Source organism: Panthera leo, chromosome B3 (assembly GCF_018350215.1).
Source record: "Panthera leo isolate Ple1 chromosome B3, P.leo_Ple1_pat1.1, whole genome shotgun sequence".
NCBI lineage: Eukaryota > Metazoa > Chordata > Mammalia > Carnivora > Felidae > Panthera > Panthera leo.
The window spans coordinates 30,229,243-30,243,022 of record NC_056684.1 but is presented as its reverse complement, the minus strand read 5'-3'; the positions used below and the strand labels follow the sequence as shown (position 1 = coordinate 30,243,022).

The 13,780-nt window shown below is 36.3% G+C and overlaps 1 protein-coding gene across 12 annotated transcripts in view; it reads left to right on the top strand.

The window, feature by feature from the left end:
• The window catches only part of PEAK1 (pseudopodium enriched atypical kinase 1), a 370,979-nt gene that overhangs the window by 96,013 nt on the left and 261,186 nt on the right, over positions 1–13,780 (top strand). Inside the window, exon 1 of one of the 12 annotated variants that reach the window (XM_042941334.1) lies at positions 10,218–10,267. The exons of the other annotated variants lie outside the window; for them this stretch is intronic. The gene's annotated coding sequence lies outside the window, so the exon portion shown is untranslated. Of the gene's footprint in view, positions 1–10,217; positions 10,268–13,780 lie in introns of those variants that run through there. 12 annotated transcript variants of the gene reach the window in all.

Sequence of the window (13,780 nt, the reverse complement as noted above, 5' to 3'; positions counted from 1 at the left end):
AAAAGATTTGTCACCACCTTAGTAGTGCTCTGGGTAACTTGATTTTAATGGGATGTATATTTTATTGGCGACTTTCAAAATAATTATCATGCACTATTGGATATTTAATTATTAAATTATAAAAATGATCACTTAAAATATGATTTTACATACCCAGTAAATTCCTATGGTTAGAAAATTCTCTCATGGTATTCTATTTATAATTAATATGCCAAGGAAAACTAATTAGAAGTATCTGAAGCCCCTAGCAAAATCTGTAATTAGACATGCGATTCATAATTAACTCTCTTCATTTTTGCCTTTCTCTGTTTGAATTAATCACTTATGTTCTTCCTTAGTGATACCTGTCTTTCTGTCCAAGATGCTGACTGTAGTTCAGAGATCACTGTTGGTGGCATTCTTATAAATTTCATGGTTTTATAGGAACTTTGTTTTTAATCTTTTTTAATAACATAAAAAATACTTGAATCATATGCTGTATAAATGATCACATTGAAGATTTTTGCCCACATTATCAAATTACACATTTATTTTATCAGAGGCTGAAGGCAAGAAAGAAATAGGCAATAGGCAGACTTGTTCACTTTTCCTATCTGGTACTTAATTAAGGGCCTAGATTTTTTTTTCACCAATCTAATTATTGTCTGTGTAGTTTTGACATTATACCTATTGGCCTTGGGTCATTGAATAGGGTTATCCATTATTTTGACAAAGAATTAACAGTACATCATAGATCTGCTATATGTTAGGCAGTACTCTAGGCTTTGGGCATAAAGAGGCAGGGGTGATATTCAGAGTATTTACCATTCACTACAACACAGGCACCAAGATGGGCATAGCACTGGATTCAGAGTCTTGAAGGACCCCTCCATCTTTTATACTATATCAGACTTTGATGCTTTTGTTGTTGAGTTTGGCGGTGGTGGTAAGACTGGGTGTGTAGTTAGGGACGGTGACTATTTACCAGATTATATTTCAGAAGCATTTTAGTATTTCATCCCTTAAGGTTGTACTAGTGTGTACCAGCTGAATAGTTCTGCCAGGGAGTGTTCAGTTCTTTGACTGTAAGAGTCAGAGTTAACCCAGTTTGAGAAGTACTTGGTGAAAGTATGTAGAGGGTGCATAGGGGAAGGATATTGCATGAAACTTTTTTGGGAAAACCAGTTAATGAGCAGAAATTTGCCATAGTCAGATTTGAGGAGGAGGTTCTAACCAAGCTGAGGGGAAAATAGCATTTGCAAAGACATAGGAGCCTGAGAGAGCATAATAGATTCAGAAATTAACAAGTAGGAGATGGAAGATGACGATGTTTTTCTCTGACCTTTGCTTTTTAAGCTGCATGAATATAAAGATCTCATTTGTAGCTTTGAAATTGCTCTATTTTTGGTAGAGAACTGCTAGATTATCTGCGTAGTTTCTTCAACTATATCTGAAGTATTTTAGGAATAGAGTAAGAAGGGAGAATAGGAATTTGTTATAGTTCAGGGCTATACTAAGCATTGATAGAGCCAGAGTGCAATTAAAACCTCTCTCTCGATTCACTGAGAGGCTTCTAATGAGCAAATACAAATTCAGACAGATTGAGGATGGTAGTTCTTTTAATGACATAAAACTGTTGCCTGTGAGGCTTTTTGGCTGGAATCTTGAAACTAATTTTGCTTAACAGCTATGGAGGCCTACAAATTCAGATGTGCAGAAAATGCAGTGAATTACTGGCCTGTCAGATTCCTGTTGCCTATCATCTTTTATCTCAGTAGCAGCCTTTGTTTCCAGACTGTCAGGAGCAAGTATGCGGACCCCTTCATGGTTGTATTTGTATATGCTTGAGTAATTCAATTCAGAGCTGTCTAAATATAGGAAATCGACAACAGTGAAATGATGTATCTTCTTACACTTGTATAATTTAGGGAATACACATATGGATATCTCTTCTCATTTCTGAGAGCTCTTGAAATACGTACGTCAAGCATTTGTAGTGGTGTAAGTTCTGCTTTTATTGCCAGAGTTGATGACTCACACCTCTGAGATACAATGAAGTCATATGGACAGCAGAGAGAATGTTTTCTCTATGACTGTTCAGTTTAGTGAATGATTTAAGTGCCGCTGCTGGCCAGGAATTGTGTGGAATACAAAGTGAAAGACAACTGGCGTTTTTCTGGGTATCAAATTATGTGATTTTTCTCCCTCAAATTATATTTAGTAAAAATGATTGTCTTAATGGGTGTGTGTGTGTGTGTGTGTTCGCACACACATGTGAATAGTGTTACAACAAAGCCTGCAATAAAGGTTTGACTTACTTTTCAATAGTTTGCTTCAAAGATGGTTTTGACATATGCTTTAAGTTTTTTGATGACTTCATTTAAAAAACATTTTTTTTTAATGTTTATTGCCAAAGGAGAAAAAGAGAAAGAACGTGAGTGGAGGAGGGGCAGAGAGAGACACAGGCACACAGAATCCGAATCAGGCTCCAGGCTCCGAGCTGTCAGCACAGAGCCCGACGCGGGGCTCGAACTCACAAACTGCTAGATCATGACCTGAGCCGAAGTCGGACACTCAACCGACTGAGCCACCCAGGCGCCCCTAATCTTTTTTTTTTTAAGTTTGTTTACTTATTTTGAGAGAGCGAGTACCCGAGCAGAGGAGGGGGAGAGAGAGAGAGAGTGAGTGAGAGAGTGAGTGAGTGTGTCCCAAGCAGGCTCTGCACTGTCAGTGAAAAGCCTGATGTGGGCTCGAACTCAGGAACCATGAGATCATGACCTGAGCTGAAATCAAGAGTCAGGCACTTAACTGACTGAGCCACCCAGACGTCCTAGATGGCTTGATTTTAAAAATATTTTCAATTAATGTTACTTATTGTCTCCCTACTTACTATTACTCTGATAGTTAGAAAGGAGGAGTATTTTAAGTGAAATGTATATTATATCCCAATATTAATTCAACAGGTATTTAGAGAGCATCTACTAAGCTCTAGGCATGGAATAAACAGCATAGCAAAGGTTGCTATTCATAGAATAAAATTACTCAGAGGAAACAAAAATAATCAAAAAGTAAAAACTCTCAGCCCCTTTGGTGTGCTTAAATGTTATAAAAATAACAGATTAATTCTCAAATGCATGGAATTTATATTTGGTTTTGCAGAGTTTTGTTGTTGTTCACAAAAGTTTACCTGGAAACTGAAGCAGGAATGGACTATCTACTTTGAATTACTTTGATTACTTGAACCAGTATATACCATCTGTGGCTTTTGGTAGCCTATTCAATATCACAGGTGGCCCAGGTACCTTAGAAATTGAGGATATTCCTTGTCATCACTTGGCTAGAGGCGAATCTAGGGAAAAAAAAGACGGTGAGAATCCTTGCCATAACACGTTGTCCCTTTTGTCCTTTATTCACTCCGTTTCCACTTCCTGGAGTGCCCCCCTTTCCTCTCTGTCCTTAAACTTTTTTTTTTCTTAATTTGGAATCTTGTGAACATTTATTTATCTAGCTGCCAGAAGTTAGTGGTTTCTAGATGTAGGTTCTGTTTTATTTTACAGAATTTGATCTCCTAGGCAACTCTCATTATATTCACAATTCCCCACATTGTCTAATTTTAAGGTACTTACAGATGTAAAAACATTGCTTTAGGATAGGTGTTTAGCTTTTATAATTTAAATTTATATCAAATTTATTATTGATAAAAGCAAGTGCTTGTTCCTTGAAACATTATCATCTTGCTCTGTGGTATGTATGTATGTATGTATGTATTTATTATTATTTTTTACGTTTATTCATTTTTGAGAGACAGAGACAGAGTGTGAGCAGGGGAGGGGCAGAGAGAGAGGGAGACACAGAATCGGAAGCAGGCTGCAGGCTCTGAGCTGTCAGCACAGAGCCTGATGCAGGGCTCGAACTCACAAACCACGAGATCATGACCTGAGCTGAAGTTGGACGCTTAAGCAACTGAGCCACCCAGGCGCCCAGCTCTGTGATCTTAAGATGTCTTTTTTTTTTTTTTTAATTGTGGTAAAATATACATAACACAGAATTTACCATCTTAGACATTTTAAAGTGCACAGTTGATTGGTGTTACGTGCAATCGCAGCATTGTGTAACCAATCTTAAAAACTTTTTTTTAACGTCCTTCAACATCTTATTCAGAGGCTTTCCCAAAGGCTTACCTAAACATTTTCCTCAGAGATGACATTTTACTAGGAATTTCTAGTTACATCTTTGGGGATATTTATCTTTTTTACTTTGTTGTGTGTGTATCTGAACTATGTTCCTATTGGATTATAAGCTTTTTGAAGGTGTCATATTTGTTAAATTGGGCATGAAGGATGGTAGAATTTGGGTAGGTGGAGAAGGGAGGAGTTGCCCTTGGGAGAGAAACCGCATATACTGAGGTCTTCAGGACCAAAAAGACAAGGTGCTTTTTCAGGAATGTTAAGTAGATTGATTCATTTGCATATTTTGGAAGGAGATGAAGCTGAGAAAATAGGATGCTGAGCTGGTCAAATATGAAGTTTATCAGTAGCCTACTTTGGTCAGTTGATTACTTGTGCATCGGAAGGGCTCAGTGGAGAGTTGGAGGAGAGTGTACTCACCCTTACTGTACCTCTCTTTTATTCTCAAATTACCCCACTAAAAGAAAAGGGGGCCAGTGGTGTGATAGAGTGTAAATCATATTGGATTCAGGAGGCAGTAGACCTGGAAGATTGGAATTTCTGGGCTTTAAGAAATTTAAGTCACTTTCTTTGTAACATCATGGGGAGGAAAGATGGTCTTAGAGCTTCCTTCCAGTTCTAATATACTAGGACACCATGGCACACTTTCAGTCTCTGGATTAGAGCCACCACTTAGACCTGTTTCACTCATTTATGAATTGTTTAGTTCAGAGGGCAGCAACTTTTTCTGTAAAACACAAGATAGTATTTTAAGTTTTGTGGCTACTGTCCATTGCATATTGTTTTTTGTTTTTTTCACAACTTTTTTGAAACGTAAAAAGTGTTCTTAGCTCAAGGGCCAGACAAAAACAGGCATGGGCTGGATTTGGCCTCCCAGATGTCCTTTGACCCTTGATTTAGTTGATGGGGCTCCTTATTCTTTAAGGTTTTTAGAATTTAGAAACCAAGACCAGCTTGGTGATAGGGTATTCCATCAATTTTTATTGACTACTTATAGGTTATATTTTCTGAAGGTCAGGAAGCTAATATGTGTCAAGAATTCTCCATTCAGAGAGCCTGAATGACGCAGTCAGTTAAGGGTCTGTCCAGCTCTTGATTTCTGCTCAGGTCATGACCTAGTGTTTCTGGAGTTCGAGCCCCGCATCAGGCTCATTTCTGTCAGTGCAAAGCCTGCTTTGGATCCTCTTGTCCTCCTCTCTCTGTTCCTCCCTTGCTCGTTCTCTCTCTCTCAAAAATAAATTAAAAACATTAAAAAAAAAGAATTCTCCATTCTTTTTCTTGCAATCTTGGTAACCTTGTATTTCAGATTATGTCCTTTATTTCTAAATGCCTTGAAAACTCTCAGATGTCTGATATATTTTACTCATCTTTACTATCTGAATCTTGATTAACACACATATATTTCCTGTGTTACATCCTTAATGTCTAAAACTATTTTACTCATTTTTATTAAATAAAAATAATTTTTTATTTTTTAATTTTAATTTTATTTTCTTTGCCAATGTAGATAAACATTTTCATAATTTATGAGCCAGTTTTATTTAACCTTTCCTTTTACTTAAGCTTTGTAAACATGTGCTATTGGTTTACTTTTATATTTCCAGATTTTTGAATTTTGTATTTTTTGTGAGAATAGAAAGTCATGATGGCGATATTATAGGGAGTGTAAACTTTTAAAAATGCATTTTCTTGGGGTGCCTGGGTGGCTCAGTCCATTGAGCATCTAACTTCGACTCAGGTCATGATCTCATGGTTCGTGGGTTTGAACCCCGTGTCAGGCTCTGGGCTGACAGCTCAGAGCCTGCAGCCTGCTTTGGATTTTGTGTCTCCCTCTCTCTCTGCCCCTCCCTGCTTGTGGTTGCTCTCTCTCTCTCTCTCTCAAAAATGAATAAACATTTAAAAAAAAAAAAGAAAAGAAAATGCCTTTTCTTTTGAAGATTTGAACAAGTGAAAGAAAATTATCTTTCTTGGATTGATCCTCCCCCATCTTCCACCCTCATTAGTATAGTATATGTTCTTTTAAGTTTAATTAAAGGCAAAAGAAGTCTGGCAGAATTAAGATTCTTGACATTCTATAGACTTGTAAAGTACAACTTGAACACACAAGTTTAGTGAGTAAAAGGTCATGTTAGGGTTCTACTGAAAAAGTTAGGTTCTCTACTCAGATTTAGTTATATTGACCATGTCTTTTTCTTTTTTTTTTTTTTTTTTTTTCAGGTATTTGCCTGAAGTGGAACTTATGCTATAGACAATTCTTTGTGGATTTGTCTAAAACCTGAGATGAGATACTTTTTGAATGCACATGCCTTAATAAATTTTATAGTGAGAAAGAATTATTTTTGAAAAATTTAAGGTGGTGTCAAATGTCTTTTCCTCTGAGAGTTTAATAGGCAAATACAGTATTATTTATTATAAAGCTATATATATATAGCATGCTTACTTTAGTTTATAGGACATTTGATTGAAGGAAATGAAGCTGATTCTAGTGACTACAATAGTTTTGAGTGAATTTTTCCATTGTAATTCCAAAGAAATTTTTCCTTTATACTCAAAGATAGAGTTGGCACTGGCATTCTGACATACATTTGAGAATGATATTGACATTATAATTTGATATTCCTGAAGATAAAGCCTTAATTTGTTAAGTGATAGATTTCAACAACTAGTAACTGTTTTAATAAGTCAGTTATTAGGAGTTTTCTACCACTCTGCTTTCCTGGCCTTGATTATTTTCTGTAGTTCCCTCTGGGGGGCTTATGAAATAAGGACATTTCCTTTAATATGTTAAAAGTTGGTTTTGACAGAAAATTTCCATAGTAGAATTTTATTCTAAAGATAGGTTCATAGCCCTTTCTCTTTTGTTACATGTCTGGATTCCAGTTCTCTTCATCTCTTAATTTTTTCAGTGAACCATTATATGTCTGTCATCTGGTCTTTCCACCTTGAATCCAGCCGCTCTCTAAGTCATTCTTGTCACAGTTATGAGATTCCTTATACTAAAAGATGAATGTCAACGTGTCAGTCCGTGACTCAACAATCCTTTCAATATCTTTACATTGCTTAAAGGATATTTTAGAAACTCCTTTACAGAGTGGTATAATCTCTTTTTTTTTTTTTTAATTTTTTTAATGTTTATTTATTTCTGAGGCAGAGAGAGACAGAGCATGACTGGGGGAGGGTCAGAGAGAGAGGGAGACACAGAATCAGAAGCAGGCTCCAGGCTCTGAGCTGGCAGCAGAGCCCGACGCGGGGCTCGAACTCACAAACCGTGAGATCATGACGTGAGCCAAAGTCGGTCGCTCAACCGACTGAGCCACTCAGGCGCCCCCAGAGTGGTATAATCTCTTTACCCATTTTTCCTTCTCACTAATGCTGTAGGAATGTTTCAACTAATGTTTATTAATGAAAAATTTAAAAAAGTGTTTATTTATTTTGAGAGAGCAGAGAGAGAGCTCGAGCAGGGGAGGGGCAGAAAGAGAATCCAAAGCAGGCTCTGCGCGGTCATTGCAGAGCCTGATGTGGGGCTTGAACTCAAACCGTGAGATCATGACGTGAGGCAAAATCAACAGTCAGATGCTGAACCAACCCTGCCACCCAGGCGCCCATAATGTTTTTTAAAAGCTGGATTTATTGGGGCACTTGGGTGGCTCAGTCGGTTAAATGTCTGACTTCAGTTCAGGTCATGATCTTGTGGTTCGTGAGTTTGAGCCCTGCATCAGGCTCTGTGCTGACAGTTCAGAGCCTGGAGCCTGCTTTGGATTCCATGTCTCATTCTCTCTCTGTCTTTCCTCTGCTCGAGCTCTTTGTCTTTCTCTCTCTCTCTCTTAAATAAGTAAACATTAAAAAAAAATTTAAAAAATAAATAAAAACCAGATTTATTGAGAAATAATTTACATACAGGGGCGTGTGGGTCTCCTGCTCTCTCTGCCCCTTTCCTGCTTGCACTCTGTCCCTCTCTCTTTCAAAAATAAATAAACATTAAAAATTTTTTTTAAGAAATAAATTACATACCTTAAAATTCACCTATTTATTTAAAGTGTTTAATTCAGTGGGTTTTTTATTGTGGCTACAGAGTTGTACAGCCATCACCACAGTCTGATTTTAGAATATTTTCGTCACTCCAAAGAGACATTGGTACTCTTTAGCACTCATCACTCATTCTTCCCTCCTTTCAGTTTCTGTCAGCTACTGATCTCTATAGCTCTTCTGTCTCTATAGCTCTCCCTCTTCTGGACATTTCATATAAATGAAATTGTACAATATGTGATCTTTTGTGACTTATTTCTTTCACTTAGCATAAAGTTTTAAGGGTTCATCCATGTTTTTGCATGAATCGATACCTCATTACTTTTTATGGCTGAATGATATTCCATTGTGTTAGGTCAGGTGAGCCAAAGAGGGAGAGAGACCTGAACTTTCAGGTGTCAGGGTAGCTGATTAAAAACAATGATCCAAAATGAAAGTAACAGTTGAGCTTTTATTCACTTAACTGAGGTAGTATAAGTAAGAGGGTAAACCTCAGAAAGTGCAGGTCCCCCACTCAGGTGGGTCAGTATGGAGGTAGGAGGTAGATTGTCTCCCTACTGAGGGAGCACCAGACAAGAGGTTCCTGTAGTTTTATGGACCTTGGGCTGGTTCAAGAGTGAGGTGGAAGGTCTTGGGATGGAAAGGCACAGAGTGAGAGTAGAGAAAAAGTGTCTTCAGTGTTTCCTCCCTAATGAGAAGGCCTCAGCAGAGGTGAATGAGGAGAGGCCTCAGCTGAAGGCCATTGACAAACAGACTTCTGAATGAAGTCTAGCACCTGGGCTGGGAATGTAGCTCTGCTTACGAGCATGGTTAGCCAGGGAAGCCTGAGTTTTTGACTACAGCTCTCTTCAGAGACTGCAGTGCACTGGCTGTGTACCCGGTCTGGTGTGGGTATGGCAGCTCTCCCATGTGAGGCCTGCCAGGTAAAGCCTTTGTAATTGCTTATAGTCAGGCTGGAAAAGTTACACATAGAGTTTTTAAGTTTTTGATCAGGAGCCAGACTCCTCAATATGGATATACCATATTTAGCTTATCCATTCATCAATTGTTGGACATTTGGGTTGTTTACACATTCTGGGTATTCTAAGCTTTTTGCTATGAACGTTTGTGTGTAAGTTTTTGTATGTATATAATTTAGTATCTTTTGGGTAGATACCTAAAAGTGTAATTTACTGGGTCATTTGGTAACTCCATGTTTAATAGTTTGAGGAACTCTTTTAAAGAGCCCGTATTATTTTACATTCCCACCAGCAATGTATGGGGATTCCATTTTCTTCATATCCTCACCTACATTTGTTACTGTCTTTTTTTTTTTTTTTTTTTTTTTAAGTTATAGCCATTGTAGTGAATGGGAAGTTGTTCCTCATTGTGGTTTTGATTTCTGTTTCCCCAATGAGTAATGCTGTTGAGTATCTTTTCATGTGTTTATTGTCCATTTATATGTCTTTTTTGAAGAAATGTGTATTCAAATCCTTTGCCAATTTATTGTAAGAGTTTTTTTTTATTTATATTCTGGATACAAGTCACTTATGAAATATATGATATACAAATTTTTTTCTCCCATTTTGTGAGTTGTCTTTTTACTTTCTTGATAGCGTCCTTTGAAGCACAAATGGTTCTTTTAATGTTTATTTATTTTGAGAGAGCATGAGAATGAGCAGGTGAGGGGCCGAGAGAGAGGGAGAGATAGAATCCCAAGCAGGCTCTGTGCCCCATGTGGGGCTTGATCCCTCGAACTGTGAGATCATGACCTAAAGTGAAATCAAGAGTGGGACACTTAACCAACTGAGCCACCCAGGTGCCCCTGAAGCACAAATGTTTTTAATTGTATCTATTTTTCTTTTGTTGTTTGTGCTTTTGCTATTGTATCTAAAAAACCATTGCCTGATTCAAGATCATGAAGATTTACTCATATTTTCTTGTAAGTTTGAGCTTTTAAATTTAGGTCTATGATCCATTTTGAGTTAATTTTTATACATGGTTTGAGGTAGAGACTCAGCTTCATGCTTTTGCTTCAGATATCCACTTGTCCCAGAGCACTGAAGAATCTTGAAGAATATCAGTTGATCATAAATGTAAGGTTTGTTTCTGAACTTTAAATTCTATTCCAATGATTTATACATCTCTCATGACAGTAACTCATATTTTGATTATTGTAGTTTTGTAGTAAGTTTTGAAATCATGAAGTGTAAGTTCTCCAGTTTTGTTCTTCCTATTCAAGATTGTTTTGGCTCTTCTGGGTCCCTTGCATTTTCCTATGAATTTTAGGATCAGCTTGTCAATTTCTACCAGAACAGTCCAGCTGGGATTTTGATAGGGGTTGTGTTGAATCTGTGTTATGAATCTATAAATCAAGTTGGGGATTTTATAATAGTATGTTCTCCAATCTGTGAACATTGGAGGTCTTTCCATTTATTTAGGTGTTCTTTAATTTCATTCAATGTTTTATAGTTTTTAGTGTATGTCTTCTATTTCTTTTGCTAAATTTGTTCCTAAGCCCCTTATTCTTTTTTTTTTTTTTTGATACTATTGTAAATGAAATTATTTTCTTTCATTTTTGGATTGTTCATTGCTAGTGTGTGGAAATATAATTAATTTTTATATCATGCAACCTCACTGAATTTTTAATTCAACTAGCAGTTTTAATAGTCGTTAATATATTACTTGGAATTTTATATGTATAAAATTATGTCATCCACAAATAGTGATAGTTTTATTTCTTCCTTTCCAATCTGGATGCCTTTTATGTCCTTTTCTTACCCGGTGCCCTGGCTAAAACCTTCAGCACAATGTTAAATAGAAATGGTAAGACTAGACATCTTTGTCTTGCTCCTGATCTTAGGGGGAAAGCATTCAATCTTTCAGCATTGTTGTTAGCTGTGGTTTTTTTGTAACTGTCCTTTATCAGGTTGAGGAAATTTCCTTTTATTCCTAGTTTATTGATTGTTTTTGTCATGAAGGTGTTAACATTTATTAAGACCTTTCAATATATGACACACCCTATGCTAAGTGGTAGAATCAGATTGCTTGGTTTCAAAACTTGTGTGCTCAATCATTATCCATTAAATTCCCTCTACAAACTGTTGATTTATACATGTACCTTTGTCCATGCTAATTTCTTCCTCCTAAAATGCATGTTCCCTCTCTTATCCCATTACAAACCTACCATAGCGCTTTATACCTGCCACTGTCATAGTACTTTTTCAATGTGTTCTTATTGTTTACATATATTTCTCTTATTTTAGAATCTGTGCCTCTTGAAATCAGGGACTTTGCCATATTTGTCTTTGAATCTGCAGTGCATAGTGGAGAGTCAGGAAAGAAATGTGTCAGCAGAAGCCAAGGGATTCAAGAAGGGTGGAAGCAGTCAGCAATGTCCGATAATGCAGAGAGATGAAGTAAAATAAGGTTCACAAAATGATAACGGTTTCATCTTTCGTGATTTCAGCAAGAGTGGTTTTTGTTTTTTGTTTTTTGTTTTTTGTTTTTTGTAGCAGTGGAGACTGAAGCAAGGTTGTGGTAGGTTGAGCAGTAAATGGGAGAAGAGACTCAAGTAGAGACTGTCAGTACTCTTGTGAGAAGTTTAACTGTGAAGGGCAAGAATGAGGTTAGGGTGCTACATAGAGGGGAACATAAGATATTTTTTAATATAAGAGAGGTGGCTTGAGCATGCATATACAGAGGTGGTAGGAGAAAGGACCAGTTACGAGCAAGCCTGTAGAAGTGGAGAGAGGAATAATAGAGGAAACAGGCTTTCCTGTAGGGACAGGAGATTGCATAAGAACACAAGATTTGCCTGGAGTGGCCTCTTTCTTCTGAGGGAAGGAGGTACTCAGGGATGTAGCCAGAGGTAAATTTATGGGTGTGAATTAGGAAGTATAGGGAGTTCCCCTTTTCCCAGAAGTAGAAAACAAAGTTGTTGGCTTAGGGATATTGTGGTTGGTGATGTTCTGGTAGTAGGCAATAGGGGTGAGATGTGGAGTTTGAGGGGAATGATGAAGGTTTAGAGTATCTGCTGTAAGGCATAGGAGAGGTTGCTTACTGGAAACATAAATGTTGTTTGAGGGCCTCTTTCTCTTCTGTCTCCATGTAAATTGAAAAAACGGGTATACGGTCGGAAGTCCAGATGGTACAAAAGGATTTACAATGAAAAGTAAGTCTTCCCTTCACTTTAGATCCCCTGTCCCTATTTTCAGAAGGAAATACCATTAACAGTTTATTTACTTTCAAACTGTTTTTTACAAATATATATATATGTATATATATTTGTATATATATACATGTATATATATATATATGTATATATATTTGTATATATATACATGTATATATATATATATATATATGTATATATATATATATACATGTATATATATATATTTGGAATTTATTTTAATTCACGAGAACTTACTGTTTTACTTCTTGCTTTTTCAGTGTGCTTATCTTGGAGATATTTCTGTATACTTAGATCTACTTCATTCATATTTATAGCTGCAGGATATTTTGTATATGAATATAGTATAAATTACGTAACCTGAATTTCTTTGGGTTCCAGTGTTTACTCCTATAAAAATCACGTTGAATGAATCAATTCTACCTTCAAAAAGTAGAAAATCATTGTAATACCTTGATTTATTCTGTGCATACACACATTGAACCAGCTGAAAACATGTATATACCAAAACTGAGTTGTCTTTAAAACATAAAGATATCTTAAATATTCAAAAGTGGTACCCTTACTTATCATGCTCATTTTATTTCTGGGATTGAGTGATAAGAATCTTGTTTTTAGGTGTTTGCTATTTATAAACTAATGTGAGAAACATTCCTATATGTGACTCTTGCAGTACATGTGCAAGAGACTCTCCTGTGCGTATACCTATGAACGGGATTGCTGGATCATAGGGTAGTAAATGGTAAATTTAAAGAGATAATACAGAATTTATTTCTAGAGTGATTGGAAGTAAATCACTATCACCATTATATAAGAGATCCTGTTTTATGGTCTCTTTAATACTTGGAGTTTTCAGACTTTTAAATTTTGTTAGTTAAATGATCGAAAATAGTATTTAATTGTGATCTTTAAAAAAAAACCCTAATAATTGAGGTACACTTTTCAATTTTATAATAAAATGCCTAAATCTTGGATACACAGTTTAATGAGTTTTGACAAATGCATACACTTATGTAATCCTCTCCTGTATAAAATTAAAATTTTTTTATTATTCTTTAAGTTCCCTAAAGCTCTTTCCTTGACTTTCTTTCCTCTCACCAGAGCAAACCACTTTTCTGACTTCTGTCACTTTTTTTTTTTAAAGAAATTCATCTGTTCTCATCTCACCAATTTCTTTCCTCCCATTCTTTTTAAATGTCTTTTTTAAAAAAATTGTAAAATATAACATAAATTTATCATCTTGGCCATTTTTAAGCATACAGTTCAGCGGTATTAAGCATTTAAACAGTGTGTTTTACAGTTTACATTTACAAAATGTAAACCCCCATTTTCCTCTTACCCTACTCCCTGGCAACCACCATTATACTTTCTGTCTTGATTTTGACTTCTCTAGTACCTCATGTGAGTGGAATCC